At 41.6% G+C, this 21,065-nt stretch overlaps 2 protein-coding genes across 2 annotated transcripts in view; both read right to left on the bottom strand.

The window, feature by feature from the left end:
- The window catches only part of LOC137049305 (gastrula zinc finger protein XlCGF57.1-like), a 250,594-nt gene that overhangs the window by 115,090 nt on the left and 114,439 nt on the right, over nucleotides 1-21,065 (bottom strand). The window lies entirely within an intron of this gene.
- The window catches only part of LOC137049335 (gastrula zinc finger protein XlCGF52.1-like), a 61,798-nt gene continuing 43,020 nt past the window's right edge, over nucleotides 2,288-21,065 (bottom strand). Inside the window, exons 4-5 of the transcript XR_010899574.1 lie at nucleotides 16,420-16,442; nucleotides 2,288-2,515 (exon numbers count right to left, since the gene is read on the bottom strand). The gene's annotated coding sequence lies outside the window, so the exon portion shown is untranslated. The remainder of the gene's footprint in view (nucleotides 2,516-16,419; nucleotides 16,443-21,065) is intronic.

Genomic DNA, 21,065 nt, shown 5'->3' on the forward strand with positions numbered 1-21,065 from the left:
GTTGTTCACCTGTTTGTGTTCATTTGAATTGTTCTACAGTGGGGAAAAAAAGTATTTAGTCAGCCATACATTGTGTAAGTTCTCCCAGTTAAAACGATGAGAGAGGCCTGTAATTTTCATCATAGGTACACTTCAAATATGAGAGACAGAATGAGAAAAAAAATCCAGAAAATCACATTGTCTGATTTTTAAAGAATTGATTTGCCAATTATGGTGGAAAATAAGTATTTGGCAAGTAACAAAAGTTAATCTCAAAACTTTGTTATATACCCTTTGTTGGCAATGACAGAGGTCAAACATTTTCTGTAAGTCTCCACAAGGTTTACACACTGTTGCTGGTAGTTTGGCCCATTTCTCCATGCAGATCTCCTCTAGAGCAGTGATGTTTTGGGGCTGTCGCTGGTAACACAAATTTTCAAAGATTTTCTATGGGGTTGAGATCTGGAGACTGCTTTAAAGACCCAGCCATGTTTCAGCTTCAATGCTGATGGAAGGAGGTTTTTACTTAAAATCTGACGATACATGGCCCCATTCATTCTTTCCTTTATACGGATCAGTCATCCTGGTCCCTTTGCAGAAAAATAGCCCCAAAGCATGATGTTTCCACCCCCATGTGTCATAGTAGGTATGGTGTTCTTTGGATGCAACTCAGCATTCTTTCTCCTCGAACCATGACAAGTTGAGTTTTTACCAAAAAGTTCTATTTTAGTTTTATCTGACCATATGACATTCTCCAGATCCTCTTTTGGATCATCCAAATGCTCTCTAGCAAACTTCAGACGGGTCTGGACATGTAATGGCTTAAGCAGGGATACACATCTGACAATGCAGGATTTGAGTCCCTGGCAGTGTAGTGTGTTACTGATGGTAGCCTTTGTTACTTTGGTCCCAGGTCTCTTCAGGTCATTCACTAGGTCCCCCTGTGTGGTTCTGGGATTTTTACTCACCGTTCTTGTGATCATTTTGACCCCACGGGGTGAGATCTTGTGTGACGCACCAGATCAAGGGAGATTATCAGTGGTCTTGTATATCTTCCATTTTCTAAAAATTGCTCCCACAGTTGATTTCTTCAAACCAAGCTGCTTACCACCTATAGAGTTTGGGACCGTGACGTAAGCAACGCAGTGCATTTTGGGACTTTAGGTCACGGAAGCCGCTGATGATACTGTGTTGTATAGTAAATTGACGCTTTTAGTTCTAAAAGTAGAATTAGTTCAGCTAAAAAAAGTTACAATGGTGAACGTGTGTTGTGTCATTAACTGCCATAATCGCACTCACGACCGGCGTGGAAACCTAATCGCAAATTGGGTGCAATTTTTTTTTTTTTTTTTAGCTTTCCCTCCTGAAAACAGCACTGGATCTCATTCGTGGACTTTAGGACACAGACAATAACGTTACATTAGGGAATGTGTAGTAGTGGAGGTAGACATAAAAACTTGTGTTAGAGAGTTAAAAACACATTCTAATGGTTTACGCTTTTTGTGTTATGGACTGCTATAGGCGCTCTCATGAACTGCGTCGGGGGGAAAAAAACTCAAATGATGCGCAATTTTTCAGTTTACCAGCTTGGAAACAACAGGTGAAGGTGAAAGTAAAACTCAAGGAAAATAAACAGCTTACCCAAAATGTGTCTTTATAATTTATTATTCATAACATATATATTACAGATTGATGATTTCTGAACCGCTTATATGTGCTTACGCCATAAATACTGTAAACACATCTGGAAATTTTTTATTGCTTCTCTCAGTAGAAGGAATCTTGTACTTGTACCTTTTAACTCCATTAAAACTGTTTAGTACTGCACTGTAAAACATTATTTACAAAAAAAGTTACCTGGTTGCCTTAAAAATTTTGAGATCATTGAAATTAAAATTTTGAGTTAATACAATGAAATTGTTTTGAGATTCGACAACCTTTATTGAAATATTATTAAAAGATTTTGTAAGCATATTGGATAATTGTGTTTTATTTTTGATGACGCAGTGAAACATGCCAAATAGTGCTATTTTCATGATTTATCAAAATGTTTATGTTGTTCAGATGCAATAATATTTTGAGTGTCTATTTAGTAAACAAATTTCCTTCATTGTATCAAATGAAATTTTTAATTTCAATAAACTCTAAATTTGAAGGCAACCAGGCATTTTTTTAAGTTAAACCAACAAAAAAACAACATTTTTTTTTTTTTTTTTACAGTGTGTAGGCTAAAGTTGCTTTCACAATTCAAATAATTTCAAAGCTGCACTGCAGGCCATACTCTTATATGTTATCCCTTATGATTTACGCTATGGAATGGTGATATGATATATGTTGATTAAACAAATGATCCACTGGCTGAGATCAAGCAATATTATTTTTTACACATTGTAGGTCTCTCCTGCTGCCATACCACACAAAAGAATGTCAATAGACTCTCAGTGGTGGCACAATAGAAACTAATCAGCACTTGTTGTAGAAGGTGGGACTGCTTAAACTTCCTAAGGATGTAGTGTCTTTGCTGGGCCCTATTCACCTGGTAAAAGATGTTAAAGGGTTAGTTCGCCCAAAAATGAAAATTCTGTAATAAATGACTCACCCTCATCTTCGGAACACAAATGAAGATATTTTTGTTGAAATCCGATGCCTCAGAAAGGCCTCCATTGGTCAAAATGTCATTCCCTCTCTCAAGACTCATAAAAGACGCTGTTACAAAGCCCATCTCACTACAATGGCTCTACAATAATTGTAACTGAATTGTTAATGTAGTACTACTCATTTTTCCTGCATTACTTCTTGCATAGTTAGCTATTAATGATAGACCATTTTTCTAAAGTGTTCGCCTATGCCTAGAAACAGCCCTGTTAACCAAGTACATTATAAACAGGGCATTCAAATTTTGCCATGCTTTAATTTCCCTTTATTACTTTACTTTGAAAAACTATCCTCTCTTCCTAGATGCCCCAACCCTGATGATACCACAGTGGAGGTTCTTAAGAATGGCGTTGATACAACAAGCCATTTCTCCTTCAGGATGTTCACCTTCTCAGGAATTTCTGACCACATCTTCCTGTACTGTCAGGTCCATCTTTGCCTTGTACAGAATGGCAAATGTGCACTGGTAAGTTTGGACAGTAAATTTGAACTGCATTGCTCCATTACTGACAGTAGCCTTCAAGCTAATTTGTGAGCTTTTTACAAAACAGTCAACAGCCTTTCCATTGTTGAAAGCATGTATTTAATGATACACGTTTCTTGTCTGTCATCTTCAGATGTGCGACCATGGATATAAAAGTAGGAGGCGCAGATCTCTGGACTTTCTCCATTCTGCAGCTATCTCCTTGGCTCTGAAAGCTCAGTAACCCAGATTAATCAACGATCGTGCATTTATAATAAATACTTAGTTTCATTACTGTTAAAAAATACATTTAAATGTTTTGAAAGCACTTCCTTGTCTTTAAACATCTACATTTCAAAGAGAAATAGTGCAGATATTTTTAATAAACATATCACTTTTAGGTGAAAGAGGACTTTACATTCAACCAAGACACTACAAATAAATTATTTTAAAATCTTGCTAATAACTCTTTGCATACATGTATTGTTTTATCGTTATAAGGAAGCGTTATTCAAAACAATGTATACTAAATTATATTATATTTTTTGGGTGGATATGGTTTAAATTAACTAAATGGAATAAAATGAAATTTCTCTTTGTTCAAGGAGTAATCTTGGAACACATTATAACAGACTAACCTTGAATAAACCTGCTTAGTACTGAATAAATCCAAATCCAAGTCCTCAGTCAATCCTGGGTAAATATCACCATTTAGTTTATAAATCCAAAATGTTTCTCTTTGATTTAGTTTAAGGTTTTTTTTTTTCCTTTTCCTAATATAACATGATCAATACTTAATATTCTAATATTAGAATAGGATAGATGGAATATTATTATGCATTAGTTTAACTAGTTTAGCATTGTTTTGCCATAGGATATTACATGGCATATTTATGTTCAGCCAATCAATCCTGTAATCACCTCTAGTTATAATTTATGTATCTCTTTTTGTATCTCTGCATCCCTCTGTTTTTTATGTTTTGGAAACTGGTGTTAAATAAAGAACTTTTACAAACTCCAGTGATGGTCATTCATTTTTAAATGACTCATTAGCTAAATATTTAATGTTATGACTTTTCTTTTTGAATGTTTATTACCTCATCATTTACTAATTGTTGTATAAGACACATGAATTTGCTCTAATAATGCATTAATTAATCATTTTGAGCTGGAAGTTTAATTAAATTGTGATGAAACATTGAATTAATGGAAATAATCATTGTGATGATGAACACAGGGCTCATCATCACGTGAACATTCGTTCACATTATTATTGTTTTGATTTATTATTTTCATGATTTTTGTTTATTAGTTTCATAATTATAATTTGTCTTAAAGTCTTGGGTTCATTCCGAGTTGCTTAGCTGAGGGCAGCTATTGAACCCAGACTTTGTGGACTGTTATATTTTCTGTATTTAGTATTGTTTATAGTGTGATCAATGATATTCATGATTTGAATTGTGTTTAAATGTGAATGTGATAGCACTGTTGGTCTAAACCATTATTCTTGTGTTAGGGGTGTTAGCTGAGTCGACCCCCGTAGATGGTATGATCCATGAGTGTTTGGCGGGAAATTTGCTTACACAAGCCTGAGTGTTTGTAGGTTCGGGGAGTTGGGCCAGGGACAGCCCAAGGGCTGTAGCATGTATGGCTATGCGGTGAAGTGAGGCCTAATGCCTAGTTTGCTGTTCTCAGCATATGTATTAATGTTTTGTGTTGTTTAATTTGAGTATTTTGTTTATTTCGTCATCTTTGTTTTGAATTTAATTTGGAGCACGTGTGTAGAGACAGCTGTCTGAATAAAACATCACTTGGACTGTAAGTTGGCCAGCGTTGTACTCCAATCATTTCATCAGTCCCCGGGCTTGCCGGCAAACAGGAACAACTCTACAAGGTAAACTGCAATCACCCAGCCCTTCACCCCTGGTGGGGTAAGCCATACCAACCCCAGGTGGCTGTGGTAGTTGTGGCTTTACGACAATCATGAATTATTATTGCACCCATATTGCAAAGTGTAAACAAAAAAAAATTATATATATATATATATATATATATATATATATATATATATATATATATATATATATATATATATATTTTTATATATATATATATAAATTTAATTTGAAATGGTCTCAATTGTCAGAAAGAAGAAAAAAAATCTCTGTTCATAAACCAAATTTCAAATGAAAGCCATTTTGAGTTGCTATAGAGATAGCCTGACAAGCCAGACCCACATCAAGATGTTTGGTCTGGAAACTCACCATTGACAGGGCTCAATCCAAGGGGCGGGATAAACGGTTGTCTTTCAGACTCCCTCTGCACGCGATAGGATAGCGCTACAACCAACCAGAGCAATGAAGGTGAAACAGCTCGTTGATAGATTAAACATTCGCCGTATCCAGTCAGCAAAACTCAGAACACATCTTCCCTTTTTAAGAATGACTTCAGTGCCGTTCTTTGTTCTTCTCTCAGAAGAAAAAGCTTAATCAAAGTCTTTTTAGAGTCGCGGTCAAAGCTGATTCAAAAGACCGGCGTTCGGCAGTTTCTATGCTTACTAGAAGCACAAGCGCAACTCGGCCGGCGTCATTATGACTATACATGATGTGATTTGCCCGACCAGAGTTTGCCATTTACAGATCAGATGGATATTGAGAGTTGCTAGACGACACTCGCAGGCAGATTAAATTTGCTGCCGCTAGGGTGCATCTAGATTTTTAGGCTAGTATAGAGACACACCTATGTGTAAGATCTATGCTTAATATTTATTGGCAAGACTGAGAATACAGTGCCTTGCGAAAGTATTCGGCCCCCTTGAACTTTGCGACCTTTTGCCACATTTCAGGCTTCAAACATAATGATATGAAACTGTAATTTTTTGTGAAGAATCAACAACAAGGGGGACACAATCATGAAGTGGAACGAAATGTATTGGATATTTCAAACTTCTTTAACAAATCAAAAACTAAAAAATTGGACATGCAAAATTATTCCCCTTAAGTTAATACTTTGTAGCGCCACCTTTTGCTGCGATAACAGCTGTAAGTCGCTTGGGGGTATGTCTCTATCAGTTTTGCACATTGAGAGACTGAAATTTTTGCTCATTCCTCCTTGCAGAACAGCTCGAGCTCAGTGAGGTTGGATGAAGAGCGTTTGTGAACAGCAGTTTTCAGATCTTTCCACAGATTCTCGATTGGATTCAGGTCTGGACTTTGACTTGGCCATTCTAACTCCTGGATATGTTTATTTTTGAACCATTCCATTGTAGATTTTGTTTTATGTTTTGGATCATTGTCGTGTTGGAAGACAAATCTCCGTCCCAGTCTCAGGTCTTTTGCAGACTCCATCAGGTTTTCTTCCAGAATGGTCCAGTATTTGGCTCCATGCATCTTCCCATCAATTTTAACCATCTTCCCTGTCCCTGCTGAAGAAAAGCAGACCCAAACCATGATGCTGCCACCACCATGTTTGACAGTGGGGATGGTGTGTTCAGGGTGATGAGCTGTGTTGCTTTTATGCCAAACATAACATTTTGCATTGTTGCCAAAAAGTTCAATTTTGGTTTCATCTGACCAGAGCACCTTCTTCCACGTTTGGTGTGTCTCCCAGGTGGCTTGTGGCAAACTTTAAACGACACTTTTTATGGATATCTTTAGGGAAAAGGCTTTCTTCTTGCCACTCTTCCATAAAGGCCAGATTTGTGCAGTATACGACTGCTTGTTGTCCTATGGACAGAGTCTCCCACCTCAGCTGTAGATCTTTGCAGTTCATCCAGAGTGATCATGGGCCTCTTGGCTGCATCTCTGATCAGTCTTCTCCTTGTATGAGCTGAAAGTTTAGAGGGACAGCCAGGTCTTGGTAGATTTGCAGTGGTCTGATACTCCTTCCATTTCATTATTATCGCTTGAACAATGCTCCTTGGGATGTTTAAAGCTTGGAAAATCTTTTTGTATCCAAATCCAGCTTTAAACTTCTCCACAACAGTATCTCGGACCTGCCTGGTGTGTTCCTTGTTCTTTATGATGCTCTCTGCGCTTTAAATGGACCTCTGAGACTATCACAGTGCAGGTGCATTTATACGGAGACTTGATTACACACAGGTGTAGGGCTGGGCGATATGACGAAATATATCGTCTGGACGATAGAAAATGTCTATCGTTTTATAGAAGGCTCTATCGCTTACGCCACGATAAGGCGTTTATGGCAGAATTTTACGTCAAGATGCACCTCACGCCACGCCACGGCATGCCCATGCACGCTGCAATACATAAACAAACATGAAGGAAGACGGTAGTAGACGCGGTTCAGACCAGGGTAATTCTCAGAGTAATGGATGCCAGAGTGGTGGCATAAGCGCTCAAAACAAACTTCAGACACAGACGCTGCAACGGGCTTTTACGCGTGGCACACCATATAGCCATATATTGAAATATTTTAATGGCAGGTGTAGGGATGGCGAAAACGAAACATTTTCTTGACCGACCGAGCCTCATTAGGCGGTTGAAACCGGTTAACCGATTAGTTTAAAATATGCTGCGCTATTTGAAATAACAGCCGCGAGCCGCGCTCCCTCTGTCTCTCTTTCGCTCTCTCACTCACACACACACGCTCTGCCGCCTCCCTTCCACTCACGTCACTTTTTTTAAATCCCCCACAGCGCGAAACACGAGTCCCGCAAACGCGCCGCAGAGGAGCTTGTTTGTAATCAGAGGACAAATGGCTCCTTAGTTTCGAAATGGTTTAGGTACAAGGTGATCGCGTTGAAAATAAAGGCATTTGTCCAGCGTTAGAAGCTAATTTGAATCATCGCCGCGGCTCATTTAAGAAAATGACAGCTCCGAAGAGACGCCGCTTTAGTTCGAGGTAGTGCTAACAATAATAAAGAAAGACGATCAACACCTTATGTGTTACCACTGAAATGAAGATGTAATATATTTCCAAATGTAAGCCCATCTTAAGCGAAATGCACCCTTCATACTGTCGTCTGCCCTGGCTCTAACCTCAAGTGTTTACTTTTTGCAAACCTTGTGAGCGCGCAAACCCAAACGCTGTGACCTCGCTTCAAATGTTTTTATTGGTTTATTAAGTAGCCTACAAAGTAGCCAGTGCGAGGGATATGTTCAATCACACAAAAAGATTTTGTAATGAGACGGCCAACTGTAGTAGCGTTTAGTCCACTGTCTATAATAGCCTAATTTAGAGATCACTTTTTTATTTATTTTAACCGACAACTTTGATTGGTTAACGTTGATACGGTCAGCCATCGGTCAAACGTTCATCGGTTAACATCCCTAGGCAGGTGTTAACTTTACCAACAGTCTTGCTTTAAAAAAAGGTTCTAAATAAAAAAAAATGTAGTCCATACTACCTTTATTTGTTTTGTATATCATTTCAAACTGCATTTCCACATTGCAATTTTGTATAGACTATTCATAAACTGAATTAACAGAAAAATTGCTATATCGTTATGTATATCGTTATCGGGATATCAAATGAGCTATATCGGGATATTAAATTTTGTCCATATCGCCCAGCCCTACACAGGTGGATTCTATTTATCATCATTAGTCATTTAGGTCAACACTGGATCATTCAGAGATCCTCACTGAATTTCTGGAGAGAGTTTGCTGCACTGAAAGTAAAGATGGCACGGCGCGAGATTGGCTGTGCTGCGGCAACTGCATGAACCTATGGCTAGGTGGATGAGAAGAGCGAGCCAATGAGGGTCACTGAAAATCCTGGAAGAGGTAACCTGAATTAGCATATTGAGGCTATAAAAGGCCGTGTTCAGCCATAGGTATTCAGGTTAAGAATCGACTGAAGCGATATCCTGAGAAGCACAATAACGGCACGTTACACAATACTCGTTCCCTCTCTCGGGGGGTTACGTGAGTAACCGAGTACGTTCCCTTTCGAGAGGTCTGTCGTATTGTGTATGGGAACCCCTTTCAAAACGCTGTGCGTGCTTACCTGCCCCAAATGTGGTCTGAGGAAAAAACCTTTAAGATGGCAATTAAGATGGTTAACAGTGCGCCCACCCATACGGAAATGTAATATATGACAAACATGTCCCTATATCGCAAGTGACACAGTCATATATGTTGATATAAGTTTATAACATATATGATTTGTCCATATTAAATGGGTATATTGACATTTATTAATACTATGTACTATATGTCTATGTCATTTACTATATGTCAATATATGAAATTGTTTCATATTCTAATAGGTTTTATATATTGGCAGATATATATGTACATATATGGTTTCACTTTCTATGTAGATATATAATATATGTATGTCATATGTGTACATTACATTTCTGTATGGGGTTGCTGCACTGAAAGTAAAGGGGCCAAATAATTTTGCACGCCCAATTTTTCAGTTTTTGATTTGTTAAAAAAGTTTGAAATATCCAATAAATGTTGTTCCACTTCATGATTGTGTCCCACGTGTTGTTGATTATGCACAAAAAATTACAGTTTCATATCATTATGTTTGAAGCCTGAAATGTGGCAAAAGGTCACAAAGTTCAAGGGGGCTGGAAATTTTCGCAAGGCACTGTGTATATATATATATATATATATATATATATATATATATATATATATATATATATATATATACACTGTTGTCTGAGGTCAACTAATGACATTTGTGTGGTTTTTACATTCAAAAACATCATAACTAAGTAATTGGCTGTTTTCTACACTGGTTTTGAGGCTCACTCCAAAACGCTGGGTTTTGATGGGCGTGACGCACTGGAGACTTGGAAGTAAACGGCCACAGCTAGGATTGGATAAGATTTGCATATTTAATGAGCTTCAGCTCCCCTGTCAGTTCACGAGTTTGTGTGCCCATATAATCTTAGTGAAAGTGGTAAACGGATTTGGCTTGCTGTCTGCTATAGAGGGGCTCGGAGAGGATATTCTACCCGAGCTCCGATTGCCCCCCTATAACAGGCAAATTGAATGAATAAAATAATGAATGAATGAGTCATTTATATAGCGCTTTCATATGTACTACTGTACACCCAAAGCGCTTTACACTCATGTCAGGGATCTCTCCTCAACCACCACCAATGTGGTGTACAAAAGGAGGAGCAGGGGAGGAGGAGGGATGCTTCAGGAACCAAAAAGGGGAAGAGGTAAGCTGCTGGTTTTATACCTTGGTATTAATTGAAAGATTAGATGGGCGTACTCCTCCCGAAATTACGTTTATTAACTTCACTTCACGAGTTTGTGTGCCCATATAATCTTAGTGAAAGTGGTAAACGGATTTGGCTTGCTGTCTGCTATAGAGGGGCTCGGAGAGGATATTCTACCCGAGCTCCGATTGCCCCCCAAAAACATAATGCAGAAATAGACAGCAAGCAAGAATCATGGAAATTTGAACAGCTCATGATTACGGGAGGAGTCTGCATAATTATTCCAGAAGACCCCCCAAAATTGTTAAATAGACTGAATGGAAGATGGCACTGTAGCAGTACTGAGGTAGGTAACTGCTGTGGCAGTTTATGAAATAGGTGAGGGGTTGCAGCAGCATCAAGCAGAGCACTGCAGCAACATTCTCGAATTGGCGAGGCACTGCAGCAGTATCAAGCAAAGCACTGCAGCAACTTTCTCGAATTGACGGGGCATTGCAGCAGCATCAAGCAAAGTGCTGCAGCAACATTCTCTAATTGACGGGGCACTGCAGCAGCATCAAGCAAAGCGCTGCAGCAACATTCTCAAATTGGCGGGGCACTGCAGCAGCGGTCTCAAAAATGGTGGGGCACTGCAGCAGCTTTCCCAAATTGGCAGGGCACTGCAGCGGCAGTCTCAAACTGGCGGGGCACTGCAGCTGCCTCCAACATTCTCGAATTGGTGGGGCACTGCAGCAGCTTCAAGCAAAGCGATGCAGCAGCATTCTCAAAATGGCGGTGCACTGCAGCAGCATCGAGCAAAGCACTGTGACAGCATTCTCAAACTGGCGGGGCACTGCAGCAGCTTCAAGCAAAGCACTGCAGCAGCATTCTCAAACTGGCGGGGAACTGCAGCAGCCTCCAGCATTCTCAAATTGGTGGGGCACTGCAGCAGCTTCAAGCAAAGCACTGCAGCAGCATTCTCAAACTGGCGGGGAACTGCAGCAGCCTCCAGCATTCTTAAATTGGCGAGGCACTGGGGCGGCAGTCTCAAAATGGTGTGGCACTGCAGCGGCAGTCTCAAAATGTCGGGGCAATGCAGCAGCATTGAGCAAAACACTGCAGCGGCAGTCTCAAGATGGCAGGGCACTGCAGCGGCAGTCTCAAAATGGCGGGGCACTGCAGCGGCAGTCTCAAAATGGCAGGGCACTGCAGCGGCAGTCTCAAGATGGCGAGGCACTGCAGCGGCAGTCTCAAGATGGCAGGGCACTGCAGCGGCAGTCTCAACATGGCGGGGCACTGCAGCGGCAGTCTCAAGATGGCAGGGCACTGCAGCGGCAGTCTCGAATTGGCGGGGCACTGCAGCGGCAGTCTCCAATTGGCGGGGCACTGCAGCGGCAGTCTCAAAATGGCATGGCACTGCTGCGGCAGTCTCAAATTGGCAGGGCACTGTAGCAGCGGTCTCAAATTAGCGGGGCACTGCAGCGGCAGTATCAAGCAAAGCATGGCAATGGCAGTCACAAATAACGAAGCACTGCAGTGGCAGTATCAAATTGAGAAGCACTACAGCGGCTGCATCAAATTGGAGGAGCACTTCAGTGGCAATATTAAATTGTGGAGCACTGGGCACTGCAGCGGCAGTATCAAGCAAAGGATTGCAGCGGAAGTCACGAATTAGCGAAGTACTGCAGTAGCAGCATCAAATAGGAGAAGCACTGCAGCATAAAATTGGCGCAGCACTGCAGTGGCAGAATCAAATTGCGGCTCACTGCGGCATCGAACTGCGAAGCACTGCAGCGGCTGCATCAAATGGTGGAGCACTGCAGTGGCAGTATCAAATTGTGGAGCACTGGAGGGGCAGCATCAAAAATGGAGGAGCAGTGCAGCGGCAGCATAAAATTGGAGGAGCATTGCAGCGGCGGTATCGAATTGCGGCTCACTGCAGCATCGAAAAGGAGGAGCACTGCAGTGGCAGCATCGAATAGGAGTAGCACAGCAGAGGCAGCATTAAATAGGAGGAACACTGCAGCGGCAGTATTAAATAGAAGGTGCACTGCAGTGGCAGTATTAAATAGGAGGTGCACTGCAGTGGCAGCATTAAACTGGAGGAGAACTGCAGCATCAAATTGGTGGAGCACTGCAGCAGCGTCAAATTGCGGAACATTGCAGCAGCAGCATTAAAAGGAGGAGCCCTGGAGTGGCAGCATGAAACTGGAGGAGCACTGTAGCGGCAGCATCAAATAGAAGGAGCACTGCAGCGGCAGCATCAAATAGGAGGAGAACTGCAGTGGCAGAAACAAATAGCAGGAAAACTGCAGCATCAATATAAGAGGAGAACTGCATTGGCAGTGTAAAGTGGCGGAGCACTGCAGCGGCAGTATCAAAATGGCGGAGCACTTTAGCATCAAAATAGGAGGAACACTGCAGCGGCAGCATCAAATAGGAGGAGAACTGCAGTGGCAGAAACAAATAGCAGGAAAACTGCAGCATCAATATAAGAGGAGAACTGCATTGGCAGTGTAAAGTGGCGGAGCACTGCAGCGGCAGTATCAAAATGGCGGAGCACTTTAGCATCAAAATAGGAGGAACACTGCAGCGGCAGCATAAAATAGGAGGAGAACTGAAGTGGCAGAATCAAATAGGAGGAAAACTGCAGCATCAAATAGGAGGAGAACTGCAGTGGCAGTATTAAACTGGAGGAGCACTGCAGCAGCAGCATTAAAAGGGGGGAGCCCTGCAAGTGGCAGCATTAAACTGGAAGAGCACTATAGCGGCAGCATCAAATAAGAGGAGCACTGCAGCGGCAGTGTCAAAGTGGCGGAGCACTGTAGCATCGAAATAGGAGGAGCACTGCAGCGGCAGCCTCAAGCTGGAGGAGCAACGCAGCGGCAGCATCAAATAGGAGGAGCACTGCAGCAGCAGCAAAATGACAGATCACTGCAGTGGCAGCATTAAATAGTAGGGGCACTGCAGTGGCAGCATCAAAGTGGAGGAGCACTGCAGTGGCAGCATCAAAATTACGGAGCACTGCAGTGGCAGCATTAAATAGTAGGAGCACTGCAGTGGCAGCATTAAATAGTAAGGGCACTGCAGTGGCAGCATTAAACTGGAGGAGCACTGTAGCATCAAAATAGGAGGAGCACTGCAGAGGCAGCATCAAATAGGAGGAGAACTGCAGTGGCAGTATCAAATAGGAGGAGCACTGCAGCAGCAGCATTAAACTGGAGGAGCAATGCAGCGGCAGCATCAAATAGGAGGAGCACTGCAGCGGCAGCGTCAAAAAAGACGGATCACTGCAGTGGCGGCATTAAATAATAAGGGCACTGCAGTGGCAGCATTAAACTGGAGGAGCACTGTAGTGGCAAGCGAAGCCCTGGAGCATCAAGCGAGGGACTGTGGCATTAAGTAAAGGACTACAATGGTGATATCTAGTAAATCCAAATACTGCAGCGGCAGTATCAAATTGGCAGAGCACTGCAGCGTCAAGCGAAGATGGCTTGTTTGATGAGGCTGAGGTCCGAACAAAGTAAAATCGAAAGGCCTCTGAGGACCACCAACCCAATAGTTTAATTGATGGTGTGGCAGTCTTTTTGGCCTGCGGTGGTGTCTGCTCCATTGCGGAAGAAGTGAGGTGAATATAAGTAAGCCTAATTACCAGAGTTGGTGGGGATCTGCTGAAGCTTTTTAATGAACTTCACTGCCTCGTGACAGGAAGGTTGTTCTCATCAGAAAACAGCGGGTCGAGAAGTGAGGAGATCAGCACCTCCCTGTGGCAAGGGAGAAGGAAAGATATTGATATTGCTGGATGGGTGTCGGGAGATTGAAGATAGGAATGAAAAGGCAGTTTTTAAATTGATCCGTTTATTGCTTTTGATGAGGAAACGGGTGGTGTTCTTGTTTAAAACTTAGAGATCATAGATGGTCGGATGGATGGTTGTAGATTAGAAATTTAAGCAGCCGAGATAGACTTTGATGGTACTAGATTGGGTGGACATCTCGTATGACATCAAAATTGAAAAAGAGGGAGAATTTGGGAAAACAAGTTGGTTGTAGGAATTGTTTGAAAAAGCTCTCCAAGTTGTCCAGTAGGATTGCAATGCTGGGGTTGGAACGGTGTCCACCTTCGGGCTAATGCTCTTAATATTTATGGCAAAATCTGGGAAATATAGAAATTAAGATAAAAACTCTCTTAAAACACTCTTCTCCTGAAAAGTCTGCTGGTTCCTCAGTGACAACTTTTATAGCGTCAAACAACTAACTAAGCTAAACTTATTTAAAACAAATACTTGAAATAAAATCATAGTGATAAAACTGCCTTAAAAGACAGAAAACATCTTGGAAAATATAAAGTGTAATTTGATTGTTTAGTTCAACTCGTATCCATTAGAAACCACGGAGGGGCGGGGCTTATGAGCTATACTGGGACCAACCACCTGGGGTGATTGAGGCGCGGAGGCTTGGTGGAGACAGGTGATGGATCCATAGCAATGATGTAGTAGGAACTGTAAGAGCAATGCAGCTGAGAAGGAGGCAATAAACTGTAGAGGAAGCAGAAGCTGGATGGAATAAGGTTGGAGAAATTAGGGGGGGGGGGGGGGGCAGGACCGTTTGCGGAGGCAGCCTCACGCTTTGGGTCTGCACCTATAGCAGAGAAAAATTTTAAGGGGGGGGGGGGGGGGGGAGGGCAGGACCGTTTGCGGAGGCAGCCTCACGCTTTGGGTCTGCACCTATAGCAGAGAAGAAATTAAAGGGGGGGGAGGGCAGGACCGTTTGCGGAGGCAGCCTCACGCTTTGGGTCTGCACCTATAGCAGAGAAGAAATTAAAGGGGGGGGGGGGGCAGGACCGTTTGCGGAGGCAGCCTCACGCTTTGGGTCTTGCACCTATAGCAGAGAAGAAATTAAGGGAGGGAGGGAGGGAGGGAGGGAGGGAGGGGGGGGGCAGGACCGTTTGCGGAGGCAGCCTCACGCTTTGGGCCTGCTCCAATAGCAGAGGAGAAATGTATTATATAGCTTTTCTTGATTTAACAGAGAATAAAAGCCAGAAAGCACAGAAATATAGGAAGCGTGGAAAGAAGAACAGAAGAAGCTATACTTACCTGTGGGAGGGTGAAAGGTAACAGTCGAAGAGGCCGTGGAACTATTGCGAGCAGACGCGGAACTAATGTCTGCGGCCGCGATAGTGCCGGCCGAATTAAGGGGCGGACGTGAAAGCGTAGGCAGCTGCGGCTGCCGGCTGAAACTCAAACGGACCTTATAGATCGTGCAGTTGTTTGTGTTGATGTTTGCGTGTTGCTGCGAGAACGCTGAATGCGGCGTGAGAGAGAGTTTTGGTGAAAACACACGAGCAGATCGTGAAGTTGCGCTTTTGAATTCCTCTGGGTGAAATGGAAAACCCGCGCTGGATAACGCCTGAGCGCGTCGACGGACTCCTCAGCAGGAGGTACGAGGCTTAACGTTACTGCTGAAGAGGATGATGTTGATGATGATGAAGACCTCGATGCATCGCGATGAGGATCGACCGAGCCCCGTTATGATTCTAGATGGAAGAACAGAGAGGTTTTCTTGAGCGAGGTGTTATGTGGAGCGGAGAGACCGGCGGTCTGGAGATCAACAGGTGAAATGAGCAGCGCAGCCAGTCAAGCACAGTTGGGCAGGCCAAATGCTTCAGGAACCAAAAAGGGGAAGAGGTAAGCTGCTGGTTTTATACCTTGGTATTAATTGAAAGATTAGATGGGCGTACTCCTCCCGAAATTACGTTTATTAACTTCACTTCAGTTCTCATGAGGGAGGGATTGTTTTGAAAGCGACAACTGAGATGATTCTCTCGACCACAGGGCTCGTAAACGTCTTTATCAAACAAACACAATGATTTATTTCTCATCCACGTGCGATTGATTGTATTATTAGTTTTGTATTACATGGCTTGCCTGATCGTTGATATAAGCGCAAACACATACACACGTGAACAGTGCAGATCAAGAAATGAATATTTTGAGATTTATCAGCCTGCTGATGGGCTTACGTTTTAGTAGCCTGTCTGGAAAACACATAGCCCCGGGACATTGGGCTTTGGGAGCCCTTGCCCATATATGTCTGAGTCCAGTGTGCTAAAGGTATTTTCTGTTAGACACATACACATAATCAAAACGATCTATAACAATGCAATACTATTACATTAAAAACATGTTTTACTCACATAAGTGTGTAGCACTATTCCTCCTGTCAGATCCAAAATAGAAAAAAACGGCATTATGTTTTAATATCAAATGTCTGCAAATCCAACTTGACCTGAGATTTGTTTACAAACGATTCCGCAGTGAATCGATCTGTTCTATCACATGTAAAACGGGAACATGAACGGAGTACTCTAAAAGCAACTCATGTAAACACCTTAATCAGAGTATTGTCTTATTTAGAATAAGGTCAAAAATTTGATTACTGCTGTCCATGTAAACGTAGTTAATGTGAGAGGGGTGGGGCTGGATGTCTCTGGAAGGAGTTTCTTGGCAGGCGATTAAAGTCCTCATGAAGTCAAAATTGACCCTATTTACTTTGTTAGCACACATTACAGGTCTTAGGGTGAACAATTAATCTCTCAAAGTGAATACACAGAAAAGAAAGAAAAAAATATATTTTGCTGTAATCTTTAGTCTGGAATGTTTGGAACATTTGGAACGTTACTTCCTGTTCGTGGCACCTCTCCTAAGGCACAAAATTAGACAAAGGGAATGAAATGATTAAACATGACACAGCTTTAACCAGTTAACTAATAATGAGCAGAGTGTTCTAGGAAAGAACAGAGGGTGTTTCCTAATACCAAGTACACAGGGTTTGGTGATAGCCTGGATCTCACAATTTTGAAAACATCAGATAAAATTTTCAATAAGGTTATCTTTAAAAATAAACCAGATTTAATCCTTAACATTTCAGTACATTCTAACCTGAAAAACTCTTAAAAATAAATTTCATGACATGTTAACAGTAGTATTATTCAATTGCACAGGTTTTCTCAACTGCTATTGACGCTTGCTGGTCGGTGTGAGATGCATTCTGGGAAACCGGTCAGTCTGAAGTCTGCACAAATCTCCTCTCGATGCATCCTCGATAAAAGGGGCGGATCAAGAACACATCTGGGGTTTAAATTGTACTTGTCTAAATGTGAACTTTGAATTGGAACGAATGATGACGATTCACAAGAACACAAGTACAGACAAGAACACATACTGAGAAACGACCAGAGTCTCTGGTGACACGTGACAGTAAGAGACGAGACTGCCATCTGCTGGGACATAATGGCATCCGCAGCTGACAGGTCTAACAGGAATCATGGGAGTGTCATGGGAATCATGGGACTCCACAGCCAAAAATGAGAAAAAAATCATGTTCATGGATGAGCTAATGTAGAAAAGTTTTGTGAAATATATACAAATAATAAATGAGACGACAGCTGCATGTATTGGTGAAATACATATTTAATAACATGTTGTCCAATGATGTGCTGAAAATGTGAGGAAATTACTAAAGATTGAGAGACTATGTCAAAAAGATAAAACTTTTTGGCTAAAGAAACCATTTATACCAGATATAAATTAAATTGAAATGCAAATAATGACAAATGTGATAAGATAAGAGTTCATACATGTCAGTATTGAAATGCATACAAATGTGTTTTTCTGATATCAAAATGTGAACATATAAAGTTCATCTTAATTTGAAAATAGTTATAAAATGTCTAAAAATACAATTGTCCTTGAATCAGATTTATTTTCATGAAATCTTAATAAACTAGTTATTGACATTATATGGGTCACATTTCCCATTTTAAAGCTATAAACTAATAAATGATGATAAACATGGTGAAATAGGCATAAGCCATAAGAAAAAAGCTTTTGTTTGATGGTTATATCTGAACTGCGGTTTCTCTACTCTCCAGCAGGGGTTCAGAAAAAAAATCGACAGCTGGCAGCAGGAAGTACCTGCCGATGGCAGCCGGAAGACAGTTATTGGCAGCCGGAAGTCAGTCGTTGGCAGCCAGGCAACCTGCCAAAGTAGGCGGCACCTGCCACTTCTCGATCTCCAATCACTAGCCCCCAAAGAGTGACACCAACCAATCAGATGATGACCGGTGACTGCAGCGTGTAAAGTAAACAGCGATGATGTCGGCAGAGCTCGAATGAGTAAATTGATAGGCATCATAAATAAATAACACCTGGCATTCGCGAAAAATCGTTAGGTTAGTTAACTTTAAAATCAGAGAAGGACATACCTGAGTTAATTGTTTAAAGAGCTGCGTCTTGTATTTTACATTTAATTAGCATCACCGGCCGCAGTATTGTCTTTCAAACATTAACTTGTCAAAACAGAAGAGTCAACACTGGAGACTGTGGAATATGTATGTTTATGGTAAGAAATGTAAGTAAAAGAGCAGGCTTTTCTAACACAACATTAATGATGGACATGTTTAATCATTTGTAAAACACTGGGATATTCCTTATTTAGGTGTTTTCAAATCTTTAGTTTGATTTATATTCATAATTGTTATAAAAATGTGGGGGAAAAAAACACTACTACACTGAATATTGCGCTGGACTGGGGGTTTGACTTTACTAAGCATAATACATTTTGTAATTATTTATCAAAAGTATTTTGGGACGTTTTAAATGTCATTTTGAATGTATCTACTGTGCTTCAGCATGACTCCTACCAGTGAATCTGCTGGTGTCAGTAATAAAGAAGTGAAGGAATAGATTATGTGAGTTCAAGATATTTTTGACTTAAATTTTGGAATATTAGTAATAACCAAATAATATTTTCTAGGAAGACACAGGGCATATTTGATGCAGACGAAACAACAGACAAGGTAACAGCACATTCAGTGTGACAGGCTAATTTCAAGTGTTTCCCCCGTATACAGTATCTTTCTGAATAAAATACAGAATAAATGTTTTTCTTAATTACTAACTGCACCCATAGGATGTGCATTCTGTATTAAGGAAAGTTACTGTAAGTAGTGATGTTTAGAAAATAATAGTGTTTAATGACAATGTCATTCATTTTGTTAGTTTTGTATGCCTCATTGTTGCCAGAGAAATGCTACTTAATGTGCTCATTGAGGTGCTGTGATCCTGCTTTTGTAAACTTGGGTCTTGTATGTTTGCATTACAAATTCTGGTGGGAACTCATTCTTGTGAAAGCACACATTTGCTGGTTAGACCAGTGTTTCCCAACTCTGTTCCTGGAGGCAAACCAACAGGTAAACATTTTGAATGTCTCCCTTATATGACCTCTCCATTTCAGGCCTTGGAGCAGAGATGTGCAGTTTCGGTCACAGTCCTGCAGAGTTCAGCTCCAACCCTGATCAACTACACCTGAACCAGCTGATCAGCGTCTTCAGGGTTAGTAAGTACAGGCAGGTGAGTTTTGATCAGGAGCTGTCTCATTTCCGAGGCTACATTTGTCGACCAAAAAGAATCAGAGACCTGTAGACAGTAGCTGTGTCTCATTTCGTTTAATTTCGAAGGCTCCGTCCTGTGTAGGATGCAGTATACGGAGTGTCCTCAATCAGAATTGAGATGTCCTTTGTAGGACACACAGGCAGGAAGTATCACGCTGCTATGCCAACACGTTCAGCCTCTTTGTGCTCTCATGCCAGTTATATGAATTAAAAATTATTTATAACTTTAAAATGACTATGAAATGTTTCCTATCTTGTCAGCAATGTACTGTTCTAAACGTTTAAACAATCACTAAACAGTTGTAATCCTGTTTACCACAACTATCTGTTTGAGGTAATCGAGCTTAAAAAACGAAAACAAGCTTGAACTAATTGCATTTAAACACCACATCAACACTTGCATGTATATCTGGCGAGGTGCCGTCTTTTCATAAAATAAACAAAAAGACGGTTGTTAACGGTGACGCAAAGAATTGTGGGTTATTCCAGCTGTGAAGGATAGAGCTCATGCACACTCCAAATTCCTGTGAAAGAAGGACTCATTCGAAGGTCGCATTTGGAGTGTCCTACTCACTTTTATTTTAAATGAGACGGCCTTATGACGTATGCAGGCTTCAGATGCGACTGCCGGAGGATGCAGCCTTTAAACACTGCTTATCTGGCGATAACGGTTTAATAGGTATTTGATTGCAAAATGCAATAAGAATAGTATTCACATGGATGTGCATGTATGTATACTACTGTTAATAAGGTCATGTAAATCTCGTGACACAGTTTTCTTATGAATCCTCTAGGCTACACTGGAAGAGGAAAATGGAGAGAGATGCTTCAAGAAACACACTGGTGCCAGGAGAACCATCTCTAACTCAACATCAACAACATAATCAGCTGGTGGTGGATTTCAGGGGAAAGGACAGAGAACACACCCTGTCACCTTTGACGCCTGTAGGGAGCAGGTCAACAGCTTTAAGTTCACATAACTAAAGATCTCACATGGTTTGCGCACAGCCGCACACATAAGCACGTCAGCACCTCTCTTATACCTCAGCTGCCTGAGGAAGTTTGGAATGAACCCCAGCATCCTTAGACCATTCTGCATCTGCACTGTGGAGAGCATCAAGAACACTTGGTAGATAAACTGCACTGCAGGTGACCTTCAAACCACATTGTAGGAGTTGAGCTTCCCTCCGTCCAGACGGTGTATAAAGCCCAGAGGATCATCAGTGACTCCTGCCACCCGAGCCACGGACTGCTCTCTCTGCAGCACCAGTCCCACACAAGCCGACTGAGGAATGGCTTTTTTCTTTTAGGCTATCAGGCTGCTAAACAACCCGAACTGATGTGCCTTACAACCCCACTCTATGCTATGCCATACACTGCACTTTAGA

Source organism: Pseudorasbora parva, chromosome 20 (assembly GCF_024679245.1).
Source record: "Pseudorasbora parva isolate DD20220531a chromosome 20, ASM2467924v1, whole genome shotgun sequence".
NCBI lineage: Eukaryota > Metazoa > Chordata > Actinopteri > Cypriniformes > Gobionidae > Pseudorasbora > Pseudorasbora parva.